Consider the following 23,985-nt stretch of genomic DNA (forward strand, 5'->3'; position numbering starts at 1 on the left):
TCAATAAACAGAGAAAGTAATTTGATTATGTATCTTATTAGTGTCTTAGTGACACAGTCTTTTAAATACGACCTTGGTCATCTCAAACTTCATTAAGTACCATGGAATATGAGAAGTGTCAATTATCATAGAATTACAAAATCTAAGACTATAGAACTCCTTAGAGTTAATCTAGTCTAACAGTATCAAACTCAAATAGAAAGGAATCCCTGAAACCACATATAGACTTAGAAAATCAAAATGAATGCATTGTCTATGTTGTACTATACTTTTTATTTTGTTAAAAATTTCCCAGTTATATTTTAATCTGGTTTTGGTCTGACTTTTGAGTTGGGTTAGTTTGACACCTCTGACTTAATCTAAACAAATTCAAGAATCACTTCTACAACATCCAAAACAAATAGTTATCCATTATCCAGTTTCTACTAAAAGTCAGAGAGAGACAACCCATTAGCTCTCAAGAAACCCCATTCCACTTTGCACTAGATTGTAATCAAGTTTTTCCTTGCATCAAATCTGTGTTTGCTGGTGTAACATCTACATTTATCTACTAGTTCTACCATCAAAGGCCAAGCAAAACCAGTCTAATCAGTCTTTCATATAACAGATTTTCAAATATTGGAAAACCACTTTCTGATCTTAATTAAGTTATCTTTTTTCCAGGATAAATATCCCTACTTCCAATTATGATTAATTCACTTTAGTTACTTCTTTTCACAGGATTAGAGATTTATGACATGGGAATAAGTAAAAAAACATACTATTTAATTTCTCACTAATTCTATGAGTTTACCAAATAGTTCTTTCTAAAGCATGAACCTTTAAAATAATTGTTTGTCTACAAATCTTTATTCTGCTTACATTTTAGTTGATATATGACTGTTTATTTATTCAGTCATGTCCAACTCTATGTGATTCCATGGACTTTGTCCATGGGGTTTTCTTGACAAAGATACTGGAGTGGTTTTTATTTCTTGCTCCAGTGCATTCTCATTTTACATATGAGGAGCTAAAATAAATAATGTTTAAGTGACCTACCCAAATTCACACAGCTAGTAAGTTCTGAAAGCTGGATTTTAACTCAGATATTCCTGACTCCATTCAGGTGCTTTACTTTCTGTACCACCTAGCTGCCATATTATTAACCATATTATAATGGTTTATAATACTATGAAAATAGAGTTGTTATTTATAAAAGGAATAATAAATTGGTAAAAAATTGGTCAAAAAAAAATTGAAGCATAAAGTCCAAATATCTAATAGCAGGTATTTGATTTGTGGAGACTAAAGGTAGGGGTGTGTGTGTGTGTGTGTGTGTGTGTGTGTGTGTGTGTGTGTGTGTGTGTATTCTCTACTAAATAACTCCCTCATGGAGTTTATGATATATTACTGGTTGGGAGGCAAGGGGGGTGCATTCAACCCACAGTTTACCTTATTTCCTAAAAGATTCAATAAAATCAAAATTGTCTTCATTTCAGAGAATCATAGAATGTCAAAGAACCACTTAGGCCAATTCCTACTTGAACAAGGAGTGCCAGACACTGGACTAACTGCTGGGTATACAAAGCAAGGTGAAAACAGTTTCTGCCCTCCAAGAGTTCATAATAAAATGGAGAGCACAGGCAAGCCTCTTGGCTTGACTGGGAGCCTGGTCCCATCCCTGAATGCAAGGGAAATGTATGGTACATTGGGGCCTCCCCTCTGAGCTGAGCCCTGAACACAGAGGGTGGGGTGTGGCACACAATGGGTGGGACATGGGCCAACAGTCTGGGAGTTGGGCAGGGCATGGCACAGAATCCCTAAAAAATTATAAAAGGTTCACCATCACTGCCCCAACACTTGATACTTCCAACCCCATTGACTGTTGCTCCATAACTCTTCTGGCACACAATCAGTACTTAATAAATGATTACTGACTGACTAAAAAAAGAAAGTGGAGACACTAATTGTAGATAATTTCCCCCAAGAGTTTAACAGGGACATACAGGAGTAAAACTAGCAGGGACCTACCAAACCTTAGCTGAACTTTTGGTCCTTCCCCATCCTGACTGCCCTCATATCTGGATTCCCACTAGCTTAATGAATATCCTTTACAAAACAGCATTCAGAACTAAACTGAATATCCCAAATAATTGGGATTGATTGATTGATCAATCAAGACACTGAACAAATCTATCACCTCCTTATTTATGGACATTATACTTTTCTTAATGAAATTTAATTAGTTTTCCTGGGTAACATATCTATCTTACTCATACTGAGCTCAGAGTTTTCTGAAACTCACTATATTTTTCACTGAAACCCTTATCCATCCAGATTTTTACCCATCTTATACTTAAAAAATTGACCCTTTGAACTCAAGTATAGGTCTTTACCTTTCTCCCTACAATTTTCTTATTAGATATGGTCCCCAAGTCATTAATAAAAATTAATTTGTTTGGTTATAAAATCCCATACTTCTACATCAGTGATTCCCAAAGTGGGCGCTACCGCCCCTTGGTGGGTGCTGCAGTGATCCAGGGGGGTGGTGATGGCCACAGGTGCATTTATCTTTCCTATTAATTGCTATTAAATTTTTTTTTAATGATGAGGTGGTCAAAACTGAAATCAGGTTGATTTTATACTATAAAGTCAAAGGTGAAGACACTCTATACAGACAGTTAAAACAAGACCTGGAGCTAACCATAGCTCAGATCACATTCTTGTTATTGCAAAATTTAGACTTAAGTTGAAGGAAGTAGGGAAAACCACCAGACTATGTAAGTTTGAACTAAATAACATCCCTTATGAATATTTAGTGAAGGTGACAAATAGATTTTGGAGGTTAATCTGTTAATAGTGTCTAAAGAACTAATGGCAGAGGTTCACAATATTGTACAGAAGGCAGCAGCTAAAAACATTCCAAAGGAAAAAAGCAAGAAAGCAGAATGGTTATCTGATAAAGTTTTACAAACAACTGGGGAAAGAAGGAAAGCAAAAGGAAAGGAGAAAAGGAAAGATATACCCAACAGAATGCAAAATTCCAAAGAACAGTAAGAAGCTATAAGATTTTCTTATAGGAGCAATGCAGAGAAATTGAAGAAAACAATAGAATGGGAAAGACAAGAGATCTCTTCAAGAAAATAGAGATAAGTAAGGGAACATTTCATGTAAAAAGTGAACATAAGAGACAAAAATGGTAGGGAATTAACCAAAGTGGAAGAGATGGCAAAAATATGCAGAACTATACAAGAAAGATCTTAACGATATTGGTAACCATGATGATGTAATTACTGAGAAGCCTTTTAACTATTTAACTATAACTAAAGCCTTTTACTGTGTGGATTACAATAAAATGTGGCAGGTCCTCAAAGAGACGGAAATTCAAAAGCATTTTATTTGTTACCTGTGGTACCTGTATTTGAGTCAATTAGAACTGAACATGGAATAACTGATTGGTTTAAGAATGGAAAAGGTAACTTATATGCAGAGTATAATCATGCAAAATCTCAGACTGAATGAATTAAAAGTCAGAATTAAGTTTGCAAGGAGAAATATCAACAATCTCAGATATGCTGATGATGCGACTCTGATGACAATGAAGAATTAAGAAGCCTTCTGAGGAGGGTAAAAGAGGAAAGTGAAAAAGCTGTTTTGAAGCTTACCATTAAAAAATTAAGATCATGACAACTGTTCCCATCATTTCTTGGCAAATAAAGGGAGAAGAAATGGAAACAGTGTCAAATTTTAGATTCTTGGCTTCAAAGATCACTGCAGGTGGCAACTACAGTCATGAAATTAAAAGACACTCCTTGGAAGGAAAGTCATGGCAAATTTGAACAGCATACTGAAAAGCAGAGACATCAATTTGCCCACAAAGGTCCATATAGTTAAAGCTCTGGTTTTTCCAGTAGTGAAGTATAGCTATGAGAGTTGAACTATAAGAAAGCTGAGAGTTACAGAATTGATGCTTTCTAATTGTGGTGCTGAAAAAGACTTCTGAGAGTCCCTTGGACAGCAAAGAGACCAAATCAGTCAATACTTTAAAAAATTATTCTAAAATATTTGTTGGAAGGTCAGATATTGAAGCTTAAATATTTTGGCCACAAAATAAGATAGGACTCACTGGAAAAAATCCTGATATTGGTAAAAAATTGAAGGCAAATGGAGGAGACAGCAGAAGATGTCATTGATAGTGTCATGGAAGCCACTAAAGAGCTTGGACAGACCAGAGGTAAACAGTGGAGGACAGAAGGACCTGGCATACTATGGTCCACAGGGTTACAAAGAGTCAGACATGACAGAACAACTAAATAACAATAAGAAAAAGAATAAATGAGAAAGTAAATGAGGAACACTGAGAACTATCAGTCAGATAAGGAACCTTTAGCCCAGACAAACTGGATTTCTATAACCTCATATTTTGAAAACAGTTCATAAATTCTAATTTGTAGCACCTAATGTTCTCTCCACACACAAATCCTAAAAAGTTACCCCAAAATGGAGTTTACTCTGTGGTACAGGATTCATTTAAAACCAAATTTCTAAGGCTCATCCACATTTTAACTTTATCAGCCTACCAGAAGCAAACTGGTTTAAAGAGAAAAGCATTTAACCTAACAGCATAATAAGTGATTTTTCTTATCCCCATGTCTCATGGCATACACATTTTCCCATGGCTTTCCACCCCTAGGAGAGAGCACACACACACACACGTATAAACATGAGAAGAGAATATATGTGGAAAGAACAAATTTAAGAAAGATATGACTGGGAAACAAATGGAGAAAATCAACAAAGGTAAAAAATTCTCTAAAGATCATAGAGCTTTAGCGAGAAGAGCACTTAGAATCCTTTTGATCTAGCAGATGAGCAAGGTTATGACTAAGGCAGAATCAAAGAGAAAATTTCTAGAATATAGAATCTGGAAGACAAAAATAAAGAAAAACATGTGGCAAGGACACATTTGCGCCCAGAACTACTCTCCTACCTCTGATCCTGCAGAGCTGTTAAAATCCCCTGATGCATTTTCACTTCCTGTTGGACATACTATTCTGCTAAGTATCACATCTCTGCTCTCCACAAACATGGTCCATGTTGTATGTTCTAATCACTTAATTGTTCTTCATTACCATCTTCCAGGGTTCAGCAATTTAAACTCTGTGAGCAATCTACTGTCCTCTCATATACAATGGTGTAGGAGCTTCCAGGCATCACTCTGTCCAGAGTAGATTAACAACTCTTTTAGTGCATCACCTTAACATCACCGGAGTTGGATGACTCAAAAAAATTGGAGAAAGTTCCAAGACTAAGATTAATTCTTTTTGGTTACCTTTTTCCTGGTGTTATCTGGAGATTATGGATTCAAAATTATCAAACTTGGGGTTACAGAATTCCTTTTAACTCCTGCTAAATCTCTGATTATAGATTTATGTCAACAAAATCAATTTCAGAGACCAAAAGAAGTTCTATGAAGAGGAAGGAGAAGGGACTGGGGAAAGGGTCCTTAAGCTGCCTTGAAATGGCATTCAAATGAAACAGAGTGCAAGAAAAATTGGAACAGGCAAGACAGGCAGGGCCACAAACTCAATTTTCTGCTTTCCTTATAATCTTGACAGTATTTGTTTTATTTACACAAAACCTTTTCAATTTAAGGTACTCAAAATTAAACATTTGATTTTTGCAATGCTCTACATCTTTTCTTAACTCATAAATTCCTCTGATAGGCAATATATTCTCTGTTCTCATTTATTTATGATATCTCTTTTTATGTCTAGATCAGTGGTTCCCAAACTTTTTTGGCCTATCGCCCCCTTTCCAGAAAAAAATATTACTTAGCTCCCTGGAAATTAATTTTTAAAAAATTTTAATAGCAATTAATAGGAAAGATAAATGCACCTGTGTCCATCACCGCCCCCCGGATCGCTGCAGCACCCACCAGGGGGCGGGGGCACCCACTTTGGGAATCACTGGTCTAGATCATTGATCCATTTTGATCTTACATTAGTAAATGTAATGTAAGATATTGGTCTATACATAGTTTCTGCCAAACTGTTATCCAGTTGCCCCAACAATTTTTACCAAATAGTGATTTCTTATCCCCAAAACCAGGATCTATGCTTTTATCCAATACAAGGTTATGATCAATTTTTACTGCTGTTGTTATGTCTGTTCTGTTCCATTGATTAACCTTTCTATTTTTTAGTTAGTACCAGATAGTTTGTTGTTGTTGTTGTTGTTTTTAATTTTAAACCCTTAACTTCTGTGTATTGATTTATATAGGTGGAAGATTGGCAAGGGTAGGCAATGGGGGTCAAGTGACTTGCCCACGGTCACACAGCTGGGAAGTGTCTGAGATCGGATTTGAACCTAGGACCTCCTGTCTCTAGGCCTGGCTCTCAATCCACTGAGCTACCCAGCTGCCCCCTAGTACCAGATAGTTTTGATAATTATTGCTTTGTAATTCAATTTAAAATCTGGTACTGCTAGCCATTCTTCCTATACTTTTTTTTTCATTAATTACTTTGATATTCTTGACCTCTTTTCTTCCAGATGAATTTTATTATTTTTTCTAAAGCAAAAAAATAATTTTTTGGTAATTTAATTGGGATGGCATTAAATACATAGGTTAGTTTAGGTAGGATTGTCATTTTAATTCTATTGGCTCTGCCCCTCCAAGAGCAATTAATATTTCTCCAATTTTTTTAGATCTGATTTTGGGTAAAAAATGCTTTACAATTATGTTCATGTAATTCCTGGGTTTTTGGTTTTTTTGGCAGGTGTACACCCAAGTATTTTATTCTATCTATTGTTATTTTAAATGGAATGTCTCTTTCTATTCCTGCAGTACTTGGTAAGTAACATATAAAAATGCTTATGATTTATGTGGGTTTATTTTATATCCTGCTGCTTTGCTAAAATTACTGATAGTTTCAACTAACTTTTTAGTTGAATTTCTAGGATTTTCCGCATATACTATCACATCATCTACAAACATAGATGGTTTTATTACCCTTTTGTCCATTCTGATTCCTTTAATTTCTTTTCCTTCTCTCTTTTCTATTAGTAGTATTTCTAAAACTATGTTAAATAATATTGGTGATAATGGACATCTTCTTTCACTGCTGATCTTATTGGGAAGGCTTCTAACATTTTCCTATTACAAATAATACATGCTAATGGTTTTAGGTAGATGCTTTGTATCATTTTAAGAAAAAAAAAACATTTATATCTATGCTTTCCAGTGTTTTGAATAAGAACGAGTGTTATATTTTGTCATAGGCCTTTTCTGAATGTATTGACAATCATATTGGGTTTTTTCCTTTTGTTATTGATATTATCAATAATGTTGATAGTTTTCCTTATATTAAGCCATCCCTGCATTCTTAGTATAAATCCTGTTAGGTCACAATGTATTGACATATTGTGGTCTCCTAGTTAGTATTTTATTTAAGATTTTCCATCCATATTCATTAATGAGAATGGCCTATAACAGTGATGGGCAAACTATGGCCCGTGGGCCAGATGCAGCCCCCTGAAATGTTCTATCGGGCTGTGCAACATTATTCCTAATCTGCCAAATACAATGAGTAGGACACAATACAATGAAACTTCGAAAGAGTTGCCTTAGAAACAGACAGATGAGCATTTCCTTTCCTTTGGCCCCCTCTTTAAAAAATTTGCCTATCACTGGTCTATAATATTCTTTCTTTATTTTGCTCTTCCTAGTTTAGAAACAGTACCAATTCCTTTCATAAATATATTTAGGGAAAGCACATATTATCATCAAAGCAGTATGGTAAAACTCCTTATTTATCCATTATTTCACATTTATTTAATATTGGAATTAGTTGATCTTTAAATGTTTGGCAAAATTGACTTGTAATGCATCTGTTCCTGATTTTTACCTTAGGAAGTTCAATCATGTCTTGTTCAATTTCTTTTTCTAAAATAGGTTCATTTTGATTTCTTCCTCTGATAGTCTCAGCCAGTGATGGAAAATCTTTTAGGGCATGGGTGATGTGAGAAATGTCCTCAGGATTCTGGAGAGAGGGAAGAGAATAGCCTAGCCCCACATTCCTCTGACTTTCTAGTAACAAACTCTGGTGAACTTTATACTGGGGTGATGGCACTAATGCCCACAGAGAGGGCCCCCTATGGCATGCATGCTTTAGTTTTGCCACCACAGGTCTAGGCAAGATTTTTTGGTAAATATTCTTCCATTTCTCTTACATTGATAAATTTGTTTTCATATTATTGAGCAAAATAACTCCTAATAATTATTTTAATTTTATCTTCATGAATAGTATTTTTGCCTTTTTCATCTCTAGGGCTAGTGATTTGAGTTTCTTCTATCTTTTTTTATCAAGTTAACCAATGGTTTATTAATTTTATTAATTTTTTCATAAAATCAACTCCTATTTTTATTTATTGAATGATTTTTTTACATTCAATTCCAATTAATTTCACCTTTAATTTTTAAGATTTCTAATATGGTGTTTAGTTGGAGATTTTAAACTTGTCCTTTCTCCAGTTTTTTAATTGCATTCCTGATTCATTGATCTTTTCTTTTTTTATTTTATTACTATAAGCTTTTAGAAATAAAAGATTTTCCTCTAATTACTGCTTTTGCTATATTCAATAGGTTTTGGTATGTTGTATCATTGTCATTCTCTTTAATAAAACTAGTGTTTCTATAATTTCTTCTTTAATCCATCTATTCTTTAAGATTATATTATTTAGACTCCAATTTGTTTTAACTTCATTTACACGGTCTCATATTATCTAAAACTTTTATTGCATTATTGGTGTGAAAAGGGTGCATTTAATATTTCTGCTTTTCTACATTTAACTATAACTTTTTTGTTCCCTAATATATGGTTAATTTTTTTTTAAGGAATTTTTTTTTTAACCCTTAACTTCTGTGTATTGGTTCCTTGGTGGAAGAGTGGTAAGGGTGGGCAATGGGGGTCAAGTGATTTGCCCAGGGTCACACAGCTGGGAAGTGTCTGAGGCCAGATTTGAACCTAGGACCTCCCGTCTACAGGCTTAGCTCTCAATCCACTGAGCTACCCAGCTGCCCTATATGGTTAATTTTTGTAAAGATACCATGTACTAATGAGAACAAGCTATACCTTCTTCTGTTCCTATTCAATTCTCTCTAGATGTCTTTCATATTTAATTTAGCTACGATTCTATTCATCTCCTTGACTTGTTTCTTATTTTTTTGGTTAGATTTACCTAGTTCTGAGATGAGAAATTTAAAGTCCCCCACTATTACTATTCTGATGTCTATTTCCATCTATCATTTAATTTTTCTTTTAAAAAATCTAGGTGCTATAACATTTGGGTGAAATTAAAGAATAAGGGAAGGTTTCTAAGAAGGGGCGCAAATCAGAGAAGCTAAGTACCTTTTAACATAAGATAGTTTCCCTATTTATCTCTTTTGATTATAACTATTTTAGCTTTGTCTTTGTCAGAGATCATAATTACTACCTCTGCCTTCTTTTTATCAGCTAAGGCATAGTATATTCTGCTCCAGCCCTTTACTTTTTCTCTGTTTGTTTCTCATTTTTAAGTGTTTCTTATAAATAACATATGGTTCTAGGTTTTGGTTTTTGATCTGCTGTCTCTTTTCATTTTATGGGTAAATTCATCTCCTTCACATTCAAAGCCATAATAATTACATGTGTATTCCCCTCCATTCTGTTTCTCCTCATTGTTTATCCATCTCTTCCTTTCTTTTTGCTATGTGTCCCTTCAGATTTCCAATTTCTTCTGTCTACTACCATCCCAATTTGTACCCCTTCTTAGAAACCTACCCTTATTCTTCACTTTTGCCCTCCTCATTCCAAAGTGGTCTCCTTTTCTAAAGGTCCCTCCCTTGTCCCTTCCCCCTTTCCTTTTAGTTCTTATACTATCTGGCTTTCTAAATCTGTCTTCTTCATTCCCCCAAACAGGTCCTTCTATTTCTTAATAGGAATTCAATTCTAAAAATCCCTTCTTTATCATCTCACCATACCCCACTATTTCTTTTCTTTTCTTTTTTTTAAATAAACTCTTAATTTCTGTCTTGGAATCAATACTCTGTATTGTCTCCAAGGCAGAAGAGTGATGAGGGCTAGGCAATAGGGGTTAAGTGACTTGCCCAGGGTCACACAGCTGGGAAGTATCTGAGGCCAAATTTGAACCTAGGACATACACACACACACACACACACACACACACACACACACTCCCTTTTAGGTATCCCTCTCTTTTCTGATCCCTTTGCATGTCTTTCTCTTAATCTATACATCCTTCTCTTACTCCCTCAGTCCCTTAAGAGGACTCAAAGACCCTGCCTTATCTTATCCCCTCTCCCTTCTGTTTCTCTCTACATTAAGAAAATTTTACCCTTCTGTTTAACCCAGATATGATGAGAATGGGATTCTGGTACTACCAGCCCACCACTCCTCCTTTTATTTTTCTGCGGCAGCTTTACTCTTCTATATTATTGTTCCATTTTACCTCTTCCTGATCTATTTTATTATGATTTTAGTTTATTCCATTATATTCACTTATACCTCACATCTTTTATCTATACATGCCATTTAGAAGTACCTAGTAATGATGTCGTTTTCAGGGTTATAAATGACATTTACCCATATAGGAATTAAACAATTTGACCTTTTGGGTTCATTATGATCAGTCTTTTATAATTACCTTTGTATGTTTCTTATAGATCAAATTTACTTCCAAGTTCTAGGTTTTCCTCTAAGAATAGTTGAAATTCCTTTCATTTGTTAAATATCCATTTTTTACCTTGTATAATTATGTTCAGCTTTGCTATATTCTTAGCAATAAATTCTTATTCTTAGCAATAAATGCAGTTCTTTTGCTCTTCAAAATATTATATAACATGACCCTTGTCCTTTTAATGCTGAGGCTGAGTCTTGGGTTATTCTGACTGTAGCTCCACAATATTAAAAATTTTTTTCTTTATATCCTTAACCTGGGAACTGCAGAAGTTTGCAATGATGTTCCTGACCATTTTCATCTTTGAGTCTCTTTGTGGTGGTGATTGGTGGATTCTTCAATTTCTATTTTACCCTCTGGTTTCTCAACGCCCAAAGTCCTTTCCTGGTCAGCAGCAAGGCTGAAGGTACTGCCTCTGGGTCTGGCACCTACAGACTCCATGGTGTCTATTCCATCAACCCCCAGAATTTTTCCTCCACTGGCATTTCCTCAAATGACAAAAACAGTGCAGATAATGATAATGATAAAAATAAAAGATATGTATATAGACTTTTAAATATTTTAAAGCATTTTAGGTAAATTATATTAACTGATGCTCACAACAATCTTCTGAAGTATTACAGGTATTATTATTATTGCTTTACAGATGAGGAAGTTGATGTTAAAAAAGATTAAATTACTTGCCTATAATCATAATTAGTAATCACTGAATTCCAGATTTGAACCTGGTTCTTTAGGACTTTAAGACCAGAACTTTTTCAATACAACAAACTACCTCTTCAAAAATCATGACTCAATTCCATGCCATTTGGCCCTACAAAAAACTTTAATTGAAGTTAGCTAGTCACTTAAGTTAACAAAACAGCTAAATAAAGACCCTTTAAACTACTTCCACTTCCATATTGATTCCAGGAAGCCAAATCTTTACACCCAATGAATAAATGTACAAATGAATGAATATTCTGTGTTAGATAAGCTGTTACTCCATCAGGAATTATAATGAATTATTAATATTTTTGCCCTTGCCATCGAACAAATTCTACCCAAAATAATTGGTAAATATGTTTACAAAGTGGAGCACAGAGGTAGGACTCAATGTTTAAAATAAAGGAAAATAACAAAAACCAAAAACTGTCATCTTCCTAAATAAAGTGGTGAATTGTTTGGCAACTATTAAAGATGATTAAAGTATTCAAATTATAGCACTTCTTAATATAAAAAGATAACAAAAAGAAATAATTTTCCCAATTTTTAAGAATTAGAGGTAATGACTCAAATAAGTTCCTTAATCTAACCAAAAACTTCTTTGTCATCTGACTGAATTTCTCAAATTAATATTCCTATTTTCTTGAAAACCTTTGGACTCCCTGGGGCTAGATTCAATATTAAGAATATACCCTCAGGAGAACTATATCCTCACCTTAAGAAATGTTACTAGACCTAGCAAGCACATGTAAACCCAGTTTCTTTCTAAACCTCTATGTTCAAACGGAAAAGTGATCCAGCTTTTAGGTAATATACCACAAATACATCAGGAAAGAAGGAATGGGAAACAAAATTTCCTTTGATCTGTACCTTCAGCACTTCATATAAATCTATTCAATCTCTAGCTTTGTGAAGAAAAGTACTAACTAATGGCTCATAGAGAAGTCCTTGAAGAGGTCAAAAGGTTTGGTTTCCAAAGCACTGAGTATATTTTCTTTTATGAGTATCAGTAAAAAAACAGAACCACTGAACAAAGACCGCAAATCTATTCAATTCTCTCTTCACCTAGAGGTTATATGGGTAAGGTTTTCCTTAATTTTCAATTTTTAACTATTTTCTCTTTCTTCAAGAAAGTTCATTCATGTTCCCTGACTCAGAACTGCTCCAAGGCTTTCATATCAACTCTATTAGCCCTAGAAGCACTTGAAAGCAGAATCTTTGTCTTATTTCTATTTGTATATCCATTAGCATTTAGCATAGTGCTTTGAATAAAGTAAATATTCAAAAAATAGATTTCTGCTAAATGAATAAATAAATTGAATAACTGTGAAGTGTATCCTTTAACATTGAGAAAATAGCTTAGCATAAGACATGGAGTTAGGATAAAGTCTAGCCTATAAACAGCAGACCATTATGACATGCCTTAATGAATGTCTAAAGATGGAAAAACCTTAACAAACCCTAGCAGTTTCTTTTTTTTGGAAGGGGTTAGGTAACCAAATAAGGTATATACTAAAGTTTCTACTTCCACATACAGGACAAAAAGTCATATATGTCATAATGCAGGATATAACAAGAAAACTATTCTGAATTCCTGAACTTAAAAAAATGAAAGGGAAACTGAAATAATTTATAGATCACTTCCAGAACAAAACTCAACACTGCAAACTCCAAGACACACAATGATTAAATTTAGCATTCAATTCAGAAATAATAAGTTCTGCAAGATTCAAAAGAAAGACCTTCAAATATAAAAGAAATGAAATTTGAAAAAGATGATTATTCTACACCCAACTAAAAACTTAGGAGAGAATGAAATACGTTACAAAGAACAATGGCACTCAAGATAGAGCCCAAAGTGACCTATCCTAAAAATTCTTAGCTGAAATATAAAGGGAAAAAGATGAGTGTTTTATAATAAAGAGGTGTTTGAAGCATTTTTAGAAAGAAAACCAAACCTAAAGATGTTTCTCCAATACCCTAAACAAAAATGCAGGCAGAGTGAATAAAAAGCAGCAGCCAAGGACAGCAACAGCAATAGAGTGAAACAGAGAAATCATAAGAGACTTCTTTGAAAATGCTCACAAGGAGATAGGAGTAAAGGCAGAAGTCCAGTAGACGTAACAGTGAAAAGGCCAAACTGAAATATCATGGTTAGAACCTGGAAACACTCAGTCTAGTGTGAATTAATTTTTTTTCTGAAACAACATTAGAACATGGCAGTGTATACAAAAGAGGAGAGGTGAGCAGGGGGTTATAGAGGAATATGTGATGTGTCCAAGTCAAACTGAAGGGAAGCTGACCCCTATGGTCTCAGTAAGAGAAGAGCCTGCAGAAGAATGATAATGGTTTAGAATCCAAAATATATAAACAATAAGTATATGTAAAATATAATAGATAAATGATCCAATAAATCAAAAAATATTTATTAAGCCAAACACTGTATTGGTCCTGGGGATACAAAAAGAATCAAAAGGAAGTCTCCACTCTCAAGGAACTCACAATCTAAAGGAAGGATGAAGAAACAGTTCTCAAAAGAACTGGAAAGATCTATAGAAACTGATGGAGAATGAATTAAACAGAGCTAAGAAAACAATATATAAAAAATGACTCCAGCAATGCAAATAGGAAGAACTATATATGAAAAAATCAAATGAGTTAACTAAATTATAAAGATCAAGCAGGATTCAAATGAAGAGATATGAGAAAATACCCTCAACCAAGCTGCCCTTTCTCAGAGGTAGGAAATTCAGTGTTATTGTACATTACACATGTTTTCAGACTTTTTCAATGTATCAGTCAGTTGTGCTGACTTTTATTTTCTACTCTAAAAAACACTTTTTGTTATATGGTATGACTCTGGGAGGAGAAAGGATACTTGGAATAACTATAAGAAACAGAAGATATTAATAAAACTTATTTAAAATAAAGTTTAAAAATAAAAGGAAAATACAAATGAGATAAAAAGCAAAGCCTTTAATATAATTGTAGTAGAATACATATTCATTTATTAAATAAACATTTAAGTGCATATAAAATGTAAGCAATGTGGTAAACAATATTTACAAATGTCACTAAAAGTTTTTCCATCTCTCAAAAAGAGATTAAATATAAGTATATTTTCTCTGAACTGGACATGAGGGAGAAGGGAAAACAACAATGAATGACGCCAACATCACAAGAGAAATAAGACAAGACAACCACGTCCTATAGATAAAAGAACTACAAATACTTTAATCTGCTAAGAATTTTTTGGTGCGGCTTCAAATAAAACATAGGAAAAAGTGGAAACATCATAAAAGGGTGAAAGAAAACAATGTGACAAAAATGCAAAAGAAATCCTAGAAAGTAGGTAATGGCCTGTGAACATTGATTATGAAATATCTCCATTAATTAAAAAATCACTAAGCTCCCCCAATCTAATGCTTTCTATTCATATATGTGACACAGGGAGACCATATCAGTTCATGTACTTTCTTAAGAACATAGCAAGGCAGGATGTCACTTTACAAATTATCCAAAGAGGAAGTGTAATATCTTAGTTGTTCACCAGGTGGCCCTATTAAGCCACCAGACAAGTGGTCCCCTCAGAGCTGTTCTGGTGCCTGCAGGAACAGGCCTTCCCTAAGCAAATGCAATATCCTCACTGGCCACCAGAGGATACTCAGACTACAAAGGCTCAAATGACTCTCCATTTCCCTTACTTTTACCCTGCAATTCCCACTCCACATCTGGAATCTTCTTTATCAGAATAAATAACCCTTTTCATTCATTAACACAAGCAATCAATATAAAAAGTAGACATGTGATTTAACATAGTGAATAGACAAGAAAAAAATGTTTTATGTGTACTATATAAGTCACTATCTCTAAACATAGCTCCAAAACATTCCCCTATTTCTCCTGGTTTTTCTTCTCAAAACACTGACTTTCTTCCTCCCTTCTCCCTTAGATTGGGAAAAGTTCAAGGGGGAAAGAATGCATGTCTAGGAATCCATTTCAGGTTTAGGACGAGAAGTAAGGCAAAAAACAAAGGGAGAGGTAATGAGATAGCACCCTCCTCACTATCCTGGCAACAACAATATTAATGGCATATCTAGCCCACCAGGTTCCAGAGCTGCTTGAGTCTCAGGACTAGTCTGAAATTAACTCTAACGAGCTAGACATGGGAAGTTTCAGTGCCAGTGGAGAGTTATATCTGTCACCAAAGAAAGCATAAAAAAACCCACTTTTTAAAAAGCTCCTTGTCCCCGTGGTTGATAGGAATTATCTCTAGCATGGAAGCTATCTAATTTCTGAAGTCAATGCCCACTTAAGTTGTACAGCAGGCAGAGAATCACAGAATTCTCCATTTTCTGCCCCTGTATCAGTGGCAGGAAGTCTTTTTTCAAGAGAAAATGAAGAAGAAATAAGGAAGGCAATTTTAGAAATTTTTGTTCATGAACTCAGCTGTAAATATTTCCTTGTTTCTCACCAATCTGTCTGCTCCTATCAGAATTTCCAAGATATCCTGACCTTAACATGAGACACATTGCAGATACCCGTCCATTCACTCCTTCACAAAAAAGAGTTCTGTCCTACAAAATGTTGTATGAGCTTCCTGCTTCTTTAAAAATAGTGTTTAATTTTTTTACCTTCATAATTAATCTAAAAGTCAGAGGCAGATTATACATTTTAACTATTCCCTCTTGAGCCATAAGCCAAAACTAATTGCATACAGTCATATATTTAAAGTAACACAGATTTTTAGGTCACTATCTTTTGTTTTTGAAAAGAATGTGAGGAAACCTGTTCTCTCAAATTTTAATGTTATATTACATTTCAGCTTGTTTATTCCCATTTTTGTACAAATATCTTGCAAAATATAGTGGAGTAACCCACCATAACTCAGAGAACCAAAGATGAAAAACAAGTTTCCCACTTAACAAGGAGGAGACAGACTAGAGAGGAAGAACAAGACATGCATTTTTAGATATCATGATATGTGGATTTGTTTTGTTTAACTATACTAATAACAACAGGGAGCTTTTCAGCAGGAGACAATTGGGGGAATAATAATAGTGGCATAAGAAAATGAATATGATGAACATCAAAGAAGCATTTTTATAAAGTACATAGAAAAAAGCAGGAGGCTCAAAGAGAAATAAACAAGTAGGGCAACTTTGGAACTAAAGTGTTAAATGTGAATTTTATTTTTTTAATTTTTTAATTTTTAAAATTTAAATTTAAATTTTGAATATTTTCCTATAGTTACATGTTTCATGTTTTTTCCCTCTCCCCGAAGTCCCCCCACCCCCCTGTAGCCAACGCACAATTCCACTGATTAAAACTGTGTCATTTGAAATTGTTATAAGCCCTGGAAGACTACAACTCCCAGGACTCTCTCTGCTACAACTTCCCCTGACAACTCCCATTTCCTTTGTGGGAGGTGTCAGGGAAAGTATAAAAGAGAAAGTTTGGCGCCTTTTCTCTCTCAAGACCCTGGAAGCTCTGCTCTCTACCCTAGAGAGCTCTCTACCCTGAGATCCTAATCTCTCTCCCGGCCTTTTTCCCTTTCTTCCTACCTCCTAGTTTTCCCTGGACCTTCCCTTTCCTAATTAAAATAAAACCTAGCTATTCAAACCCTAAAGTTGCTCTCTGATCATTTATTTGAGGGCCCTGGTCAATTTCCCCTGTGGGGGCGGGAGACCACTACCTTCCTTTCCCTTCACTTTCACCTCACAAGACCTAATTCCATATTATTGATAATTGGACTAGAGTTATCGTTTAGTGTCTACATCTCCAATAATATTCCCATCAGGTCATGTGATCAAGCAGTTATTTTTCTTCTATGTTTCTACTCCCACAGGTCTTCCTCTAAGTGTGGCTAGTTTTCTTTCTCATAAGTCCCTCTGCCTTGCTCTGGATCCTTGCATTGCTGCTAGTGGAGAAGTCCATTATGTTCAATTGTACCATAGTGTATCAGTCTCTGTGTACAATGTTCTCCTGGATCTGCTCCTTTCACTCTGCATCAATTCCTGGAGGTCATTCCATTTCACATGGAATTCCTCCAGTTCATTATTCCTTTGAGCACAATAGTATTACATCACCAGCAGATACCACAATTTGTTCAGCCATTCCCCAATCAAAGGGCGTTCCCTCATTTTCCATGAATATGAATTTTAAAAGAACAAAACAACCAAAAATGGAGAATCATGGTTTCAAGCACAATTCTCTTTTTCTGTTCCTAGAGGACAGAAATATGTATATAGAAATGCTCACATTTGTTAAAGTTTGTAAAGTTCAGAATTGTTATTTTTATATGCATATAAAAAGAATAATTCATTTATTTATTTTTGTATGTAAATATATATATATATAATGTAAGAAGATCTGGTTCGAATTCCAACTGTGCCACTTAGTACTTGTGTGATCTTAGTCAAATCATTTGACCTCAGTTTTATCATCTGTAAAACAAGGGTAATAATACTTACTGAAAATAGCATGATATAACACAATAGATTATGGGCAGTGGTATAATGGTAAATATTGAACAACCAGCTGCCCAAAACATAGGACATACTTTTAAGTTTAAATTATTAACATTTTCTCCATCACTTTTCTAAATCTATACAATCAGAAAAACAACTAAGTCCTGATTTGTAGCATCTGTGGATTTCCAAATTATAAAACCCTGAAAATTTAACAGAGAGCAAGAATGAGAGCATTTCAGCATACATCTGGTTACAGGCCATTGTTAGTTGCTAACTAAATTGAAGAATTTCTTAAATAACTTGAGAAGATAATATGACTTTAGGCATTGGATGAAGGGAAATATTGAGACACAAAGAACTTCCAGTAACTGGCTAGACAAATGTTATGATTAAAAATGATGAGGGCCTAGATCAAAAGGAAGAATAGTATTTTAATAAAAGCCATGCTGATAGCGATAAACTGACCACGCGCCTATAAGAAAAACCTATTCCAACCTCACCTCAGCCATTTACCTTCCTCTCTCCTCAAGCTCAGGTAACTAAAAAGGAAGTTCCAAGTCACTACCCCCTACTTAAAACAGTCCCTCACCTTTAATATGTCATCCAAAACAGGAAATCCATGAAACCCGTTGGACCACGGGAAATGTAGTTTTAAGGACCCCCACAGGTCCACAGAAGTTTGTCAAACACTATATTGAGGTTCAATCCTTCCAAATAGAACCCCAGGTGATTTTAACTAACACACAAACTAGTGTCCCTTTGTGACCTAAGCAAAAAAGTAAGCTGGCCCCACTGCAAACAAGAAAGCAAAATAAGCAGAGAGAACTTCAGCTCTTGAATTTGCTCTTCACCTTTTTCCTTGTCAATCTTTGAGTTCAGCAAGGGTGGAGGAAGAGATATCTTTTACCTCCCTCTTGCTATCAGCAAATGGTGTTCTATAGCAAAAGCACATGCTAGTATCCAATGGAGCATGTAGTACAACTGCAGACTCCAATGGGGCTGGCAGGAATCAAAAGCTCAGCATGTGGAGCTAAGATCCTGTTGAAGAAAAAAGAGTGCAGAGCCAATACTCTGGTTGATTCTGTTAAAAAGGAATGATGAATTGGGGATGAGAGAGAGGACACACTCACTCTCACCCATGGGCCTCTGTGTGAGTGTTGTTGATAGAAGGGTTATGCCTCTCCCTACCTGATAGGCTTTGCTGAACTGTGCCTGTCAGCTGTCTCCTTTCAACAGCTGCCCAGGCAGGGAACCACTGAGAAATTGTATGTGTAATCAACTTCTCTAGTTCCTCAACCCGGGTTTGGAATGAATATTGATATGGGCTATTGGTACACTGATTGGATAACACTGTGGATCTGACTACGTCACTGTCTTCCCCTTCCCAAGGGCTTTAGGTTCACCACTCAGGAAAGGCACTTCAATCTTTGACTTTGTAACAGACAACTATATTTAATTCTGGCTTAACAGGGTTAGGAACAAGGGAAAGGATGGATGATTTGGGTTTCCTATTGCTAGTTATCTAAATAGATGATCAAAGCTACAGAGATTGCTAGATCAGGTAGAGACTGGAGATTCTTCACCCTCTCACTAACTCTGGCTTGACTTGGCCAGAGCCAAACCAAAAATTAGGGAAGGCTGTTGATGTTCTTCTTGAATGACAAGGATACTGCTCTCTCACAGCTCTATTGATGATGGTTATAATAGCTCTCTAGCTTTCTCAGGCAAGGCAGTTGAATTGCAGATATAGGGCCTACCCTCCCTTGAACCTCCCACCTCCCAAGATTGCTCCAGACTGAGCCATCTTGTGCTGTACATGATGGGTATTTATAGGGTTGGCTCCAACTGACTTTTGGCCCTGGCTCACAGAACTTGGGTACATTCCAAGGTCTCCAAGTAATGATTTTGTCACTCAAAATGTTGTCCATCTTGTCCCAGGAATTCACTATAACAGTTCTTAGGTGTGAGATATAATTGGGTTTTTTTCCCCCAATTGCATAGTTAGCTGAGGTCAAAGCTAGGCATTATCATACACTAAAGGCAAATATTCAGGCCAAAAGCAGAACCAGGAGCGCCAGAAGAGTCAACACAAATTACAAGGAGCCTTATGAAGACAAAAAAGAAAATACTGGGAAGTTCCTGTGTCACTGGTAGTATACATTGCTATGGTATGACTGCACTTAAGAACTTTATGTATATCTATCCATTCTTTCTTGTCATTGATGCTTTATGTTTTTGAGACAATGAGCCAGAGGCCGATGGGGAAAATGTTTTGGTGCTACTACTCTTACTATGCCATTATAGTAAAGATCTCTGCTTTGTCCTGTGTTGTCTGGATGACAAGTAAAAAAAGTAAATATGCTGGTAGTGGCTCACTAGGTATCACAATTAACCCTTACTTCATAGGGTTATTGAGGGTCATGTGATATAATCTAAGTAAAGTGCTTTGTGAATCTTAAAGCACTAAATAAACACCAGTGATTATTTTGGCTAGGTTCTACCTACTCCAACACAATCATTACATTAACATTTCAAAACATTTTTTATTCCAAATTTTATAAAACCAAAATAAAAAGCATTTTTCATATTCAAAGAAAAAGACTATACATAAATGAAATCACAAATCTTTTATATGTAGCTTACTTTTCTTCATATTCTTATGGAGAAACACTTGTGGGTAACTTAAATATTACTGGGTTTAGAGAAAGGGGAGAAGGAGGACTGACTGGAGAGGGATAACAGACTGGACTAGCAAACTGGAAAACACAAACTCCACCAAAGAACAAGGAATGGGAGATTATGGATTGATGGTTGATACCAACTGCCACCACTGATCTACCTAGCCTGGGAGTCTGTAAAACTAACAAGTGAGTAGGCTGAGACCGAAGAATTATAAAAAATACAGGTTTAATCCAGACTATACCTTTAGAAATGATGGGAGAGGTCACACAACCTAAAACACTAAGGATCAAATGCAGGGTTAAAAGTTGAAGATCTGGGAAATCCCTATATTACACTAAATAGGCAGCTAAGACAAAAGGGACAAATAGGATCTCATGGAGATGATCTGATGGTCTTGATCTGATGTAGTACAAGTATACTCCAAGAGCACAGGAACCAGCTGAATAACTCTTCAGAGTAAATCAAGGAGATTGACTTTGCATGTCCACCAAGCAAGTCAGAAATCTCAACCTCTACTCCTTGATCCTGCTAGTTGTAAGGTGGCAGGTGTTGCTTAGAGATACCCAAATCCACAGGTCTCTCAGGCCAGTGGCTTCCCCAACTCCTTCAAAACCCCAAGTGCTTTTTTGAGAAAGTCCACTGTATTCCAGTTGGAATCTCAGCTCTTGCCTATCTGTCTAAGCTTCCAAAATGCTTTAAACCTATTTCCCTCTTACAATATCTACAAAACAAATCCTGTCCACAAGTGTCCCAGCCCCTCCTCACATCACAGAAAGTATCATCCAAGAGACTGACATGTTCTTATAAATTAAGTTGTGCATGTTTTCACCTTTCAGTTCACTTTCTACAAGTAACATTCACAGTTTATTCTTCCAACATTAATTCTGTAGCTGTGTAATGTTACCTTGGCTCTACTCATTCATTATCTTATGTAGTTCTTTCCAAATTTGTTTGTTTTGTTTTGTTGAGTGTGCTCATTGCTTCTTACTGCGCAGTAAAATTCCATCACAATCATATACAACAATTTGTTTAGCCATTTCCCAATTGATAGGCATCCTCTCAATTTCCAATTCTTTGCCACAACAAAGAGAGATGCTATAAATATTTTGTAATACAGGGGTTCTTTTCCTTTTTTCCTGATCTCCTTGAGAAATTGCCCTCAGCAATAATATTAGGTAGACGCGGTTTTATAGCTCTCCGGGTATAACTGTAAATTGCTCTAAAAAATGTTTGGATCAGTTTACAACTCCACCAACAGTGTAAAAGTGTTCCCATTTTTCCACATTTCCTCTAACATTTGTCATTTTACCTTTTTTTGTTGTTTTAGCCAATCTGATGGATGTCAGGTAATATCTGAGAACTGTTTGAAGTTGCATTTCTCTAATCAGAGTCAACAGAGACTACAAAGGGCCTCATGAAGTTATAACAAAACAAAACAAAACAAAACAAAAAACACTGAGGAGGCTATGTGTTACTGGTAGTGTAGATTGCCATAGTTTCATGTATTTCCCTACATGTGTCATTTTTTAATATACATAACTATGGCTTTGATTTATTTATCTGAAAACTATCTTTTTGCCCATTTATCAATTGAGGATAACTCTTATTCTTATAAATTTGACAAAAATTTATACATATTTTAAATATGAAACCTTTTTCTGAGAAGCTCTCTATAAAAACTTTCCCCAAAATTTCTGCTTTTTGTCTAATCTTGGCAGCATTTGTCTTTATGAAAACTTTTTAATTTAATATACTCAACATTACCCATTTTATATTTCACAATGCTCTCCTCTTGGCTCATATATTATTTTCCTATCTATAAATCTGACAGGTAATATGTTCCTTGTTCTTCTAATTTACTTTTGTTATCTATGCCTCGTTTCTGCCAAAGAAATCACTGATTGGTCAAAATTGCTGGGGCAAAACATTTTCTGAGAGCTACTTTGACTATATGTCATCCCATCATTCACAGTCCAACCATCCAAGTCAACATTGATTTCAAGGATCTTAACACCTACAAAAATAAACGTGCAACATTAGGGCTATGAAAGTTCTCCAGTATATAAATAACGCTTAAATAATATTTCTCATAGCCTACCTCTATAACAAGCATTCTTTGTTCCAGACTTGTGTATCTATCAACAACAAGTTGCCCTTCAAAGTCAGAGACAGAAAATTGTAGCTCCTTGGAGTAAGATCATTATAAACGCCAAAGAGTTTTTGAAATATAGACTACACTCAAGCAAATCTTCACAACTCCTTGCCATTTTGTTTCAAGATAATTTCCTTGCTTCTACTCTTCCCCCTTCCTCAAAATGTAGATTTGATCATGTCACCCCCTTACTCAACAAATTGCCTCTCGAATCAAATAGGAACTCCTTTATTTGTCTTTTAAAGCCCTTTAAAACCTAATTCCAGAAGAGAGGCATTGTGGACTTCCAGGAAGATGGCAGCTTAGATAGAGCGAATCTTAAAACCTCCACACCTTTACACACCAAGATAAAAAACAATGCGCTTCAAGAAGAAAGAGGACCAAATCTAATAACGGGACAGAGCAGGGGGAACCCTACTGCAGCATAACTAAAGAGGTACACCAAAAAAAAAAAGGCTTCAATTCTTGAACTGTCAGGTCTGAGGGTGTAGAAAGGTAATCCCAGGATCTCAGGACGCCTCCCACACATGGTGTGTGGAGTCTCCGGCGGCCTGGGAAATCTCAGGGCTTGTGGGCACACTGATCGGGAGAAAAGGCCTTGCTGGCACCAGACTCAGGGAGTCAAACACAGGCACTGAAGAAGTGACTGGAGGAGAAAACCAGAAAAACACAGCCAAAACGCCCAGAAGATGGTGGTTTAGAGAGAGCCAAATCCCAGATCACAGACAGCTTGGCTTCCTCATACCAAGATAGAGAACGCAGGGCTTCAAGAGGAAAGAAAACCAGATCAAACACAGCAGACAGCACAGGGGGACCCAATTGGTGGAGAGCTCAGTTCAGCCAAAATGCTCTTGTACCCCCACATATTTTTTGATGTTTTTTTCTGTTTGTTTGTTTTTCCCTCCCCTCCAGGCTTTAGCCTCAGGGCAGATAAAGCAGTAAGATTAATCCAATCAATACAGGATTAATCCCAACAATTGGACAGACAAGAAGTCTTCAGAGGGCAGAGAAAGTAACTACAAACCTCCCTTGCCAGCTGAGGGAAGATCTTTCATCAAAGACCATTAAATACATCTGCTGAAACTAGCAGAACAAGGAGGGGAAAAAACATGAGTAAGCAACAGAAAAAAAGAAAAGAAATGCCAATTGACAGCTTCTTTCAAGAGCTAGAAGAGACAACTTAAGAATTATTGATTTACCAGAACATCATGATAAAAGAAAAAGTTTAGATAGCATTTTACAAGAAATTATCAGAGA

The 23,985-nt window shown here is 35.6% G+C and overlaps 1 protein-coding gene across 1 annotated transcript in view; it reads right to left on the reverse strand.

The window, feature by feature from the left end:
- Nucleotides 1–23,985, reverse strand: part of AVEN (apoptosis and caspase activation inhibitor) — a 219,641-nt gene that overhangs the window by 113,484 nt on the left and 82,172 nt on the right. The gene's annotated exons all lie outside the window — the stretch shown is intronic.

The sequence above is a fragment of the Gracilinanus agilis genome, chromosome 2 (assembly GCF_016433145.1).
Source record: "Gracilinanus agilis isolate LMUSP501 chromosome 2, AgileGrace, whole genome shotgun sequence".
NCBI lineage: Eukaryota > Metazoa > Chordata > Mammalia > Didelphimorphia > Didelphidae > Gracilinanus > Gracilinanus agilis.